Source organism: Trematomus bernacchii, unplaced genomic scaffold, assembly GCF_902827165.1.
Source record: "Trematomus bernacchii unplaced genomic scaffold, fTreBer1.1, whole genome shotgun sequence".
Taxonomy (NCBI): Eukaryota; Metazoa; Chordata; class Actinopteri; order Perciformes; family Nototheniidae; genus Trematomus; species Trematomus bernacchii.
This window is the reverse complement of record NW_022987685.1, coordinates 5,603,530-5,606,559: the sequence shown is the minus strand read 5'-3', so window position 1 is coordinate 5,606,559 and position 3,030 is coordinate 5,603,530. Positions and strand designations below refer to the sequence as shown.

At 37.4% G+C, this 3,030-nt stretch overlaps 1 long non-coding RNA gene across 1 annotated transcript; it reads left to right on the top strand.

Moving 5' to 3' along the window:
• The first annotated feature begins 270 nt into the window (after positions 1–270).
• LOC117487906 lies at positions 271–2,693 on the top strand. The gene is made up of 3 exons (XR_004556458.1): positions 271–555; positions 616–630; positions 2,665–2,693. It is a non-coding gene; the product is annotated as an uncharacterized LOC117487906 (long non-coding RNA).
• The last annotated feature ends 337 nt before the right edge of the window (positions 2,694–3,030 follow it).

The window sequence follows — 3,030 nt, the reverse complement described above, 5'->3', positions numbered from 1 at the left end:
GTACAATTATGTGAAAACATGAAAACTACACATCTTCAGATGTTATACATACACAAGTGTCCTACACTAATAATACAAAGTTATTATGGCTGTGTGTACCTTGTGTGCACCGCCTAGTGGTTAAAGCACGTTATTGAATTAGTTGTGTGTATGATATGTCAATGATCCTTAGAAAATCTTGAAATCTTGAAAGGGATATGCAAAATAGCCATTATATACAGTCTTTAATTAACTATTAGTAGAGAATAACGAGTAATGAATATACTTTATAGGGATCTGCAATTTAATAATTCCTTATCGAAGTATGGAAACTGGAGTAGGTTTCTCATATTTTGAGTGGGTGCGTTACAGTAGCTCTCTGATAACATAATGCAATAAGGGTACCAGCAGATTTTATTTATAGGGGGAAAGTTACCTGATTCTTAATCATTGTAGCCCGACCTTTATAAACAGCAGAAGATGGATTCAGCAAGTCACTCGTAAATGTGTCTAGGACAGATCTGAAAGTCACCCTTTTTGTTATAAGGGCTATAGTAGTAGGTGCTGTAGTCGCAGGTCGAGCCGTTGTAGGTGCTGCAGTTTTAGGTTTAGCAGATGTAGGTGCTGCAGTTTTAGGTTTAGCAGTTGTAGGTGCTGCCGTTTTAGGTTTAGCAGTTGTAGGTGCTGTAGTTATAGCTGAGACTGGACTTGCTGTAAAAACAGACATATAAATATTATGTTAATATGTATCAGTGTCCAAACCAAGAGGATTATGTTTAATTTGTTTTAGGTAAAACCCTGGTGCCAGTTTTACAGAAAAATATCAATAATGAAGGGCTTACAAAAATATATTTGTTCTGAAGTTTCTTAGGAAAAAGTATTCTTGCAACAAATAACAATTTATTTACAAGATATGACATTAAACAATAAACAACTGTAAACTGAAAATCATTAAAGTAGTGTTCATTAATTTTGTCTTTACCTACATTTTTTCCTTAGCTACATACTTTTGTTAGTAAATTATTTATAAACCAAGCATGCGCAGCAAATGTTATTCAAAATGGTTTAGAAACTTATTGGAGAGAAACATTGTGTTGTGTTTACTTACATTCAACTTTGACTGAATCAGGACTTATGCTCACGTCGAAGATACTGTTGGTATTATTTACAGCTTCTACTAAGGTTTGAACCACTTCATTATTCTGTGGGAGATCTGCAAGAGGAGTTGTGCTCTTGAACACAACTCCCATTTCTGCTTCAGTTCCGGGCGCCCTTATTACTGCTAAAGCGCTGTTTTATAACATCAAATGAAAAAAGAGAACAATTATGATATGAAAGACTCTGTCTTGTGTCGTCTGATTTACATGTGTCACTATCAACACAAAATAATTTGTCTTTGTGAGACCCAAATCCGGAAACCTTTTTTACCTGAGCTTTTTCACCTTGCAGTGGGAAAATTTGTTTCCAAATTTGGCTTTGTATATCTTAGAACACTGCAAAAAAAAGCAACATTGAAAGACTTTTAGTAACTTTTGTCACAATATGCTTAAAATAAAAATTCAGAGATACTCAAATCGAGGTGATATAACAAAAAAACATTCACCGTTGATAGAAGTCGCGTTTCTTAGGAAAAAGTATTCTTGCAACAAATAACAATTTATTTATAAGATATGACATTAAACAATACACAACTGTAAACTGAAAATCATTAAAGTAGTGTTCATTCATTTTGTCTTTACCTACATTTTTTCCTTAGCTACATAATTTTGTTAGTAAATTATTTATAAACCAAGCATGCGCAGCAAATGTTATTCAAAATGGTTTAGAAACTTATTGGAGAGAAACATTGTGTTGTGTTTACTTACATATAACTTTGACTGAATCAGGACTTATGCTCACGTCGAAGGTACTGTTAGTATTAAGTTCTCATAAAATCTCAATGCCAAGCTTTTATTCTGAAAATCCTTCATATCCGGTTAGTATTTAGCATGTGGCTAATATTACGTTTTCTGAATGTGAAGTGAAAATGACACGGAGTGTTGCACACCAAAACCTACTGACTTTAACATTACATCTATAGACGTCGAGATATTATTACTGCTGAATATTAAATGAAGGTACAGTTGTTCGTAAAGTGTTTTCACATACGTGGGTAGCTATGACATCAGAAGGAGTTACCGTAAATGAGAACTGTGCCGTAAAAGTGTTTCTAGGATTTCTAAACTAACTATTACAGCTGTTATAAAGCATTAAATAAAAAGTCATGAAAGAGATAAGGAGGAGAAAAGGCTTAAGGAAGTAAGCAATGAATACAAAATGTCGAAATCCTCTGTTTCACGCGATGTCGAACATTGAAGACCGAGGAGGGCGTTCCCCCAATCTACACAGCGGGAGAGAACGAGAAGAGCATAAAGCAGATCGGAGGGGACATCACGATCTCTCTTCTTCGCTGCAGCCTCCCAAGGGACAACACCGGCTTTTGTCTCTTCCTTACCTATGTTTGTTCTATAACAACGTTACTTAATTAAAGTATCCATTTAAACCTGTTCAGAGACTCCATTAGTCTCATTATTTTAAGTTTCTTTCCTGGGAGCGAGAAGATCACAATTCAACAATAAGTTGTAGGTACTGCAGTTGTGGGTGCAGCAGATGTAGGTGCTGCAGTTGTAAGTGCAGCAGTCGTAGGTGCTGCAGTTGTGGGTGCAGCAGTCGTTTCTGCAGCAGTTGTGGGTGCTGCAGTTGTAGGTGAAGCAGTCGTAGGTGCTGCAGTTGTAGGCGAAGCAGTTGTGGGAGCAGCAGTCGTAGGTGTTGCAGTTGTGGATACAGCAGTTGTAGGTGCTGCAGTTGTAGGTGCAGCAGTTGTCAGTGCAGCAGTCGTAGGTTTTGCAGTTGTAGGGGCAGCAGTTGTGGGTGCTGAAGTTGTGGGTGAAGCAGTAGTAGGTGCTGCAGTTGAGGGTGCAGCAGTTGTATGTGCAGAAATCATAGGGGCAGCAGTTGTGGGGGAAGCAGTTGTAAGTGCTGCAGTTGTAGGTGCAACAGTTGTGGGTGCTG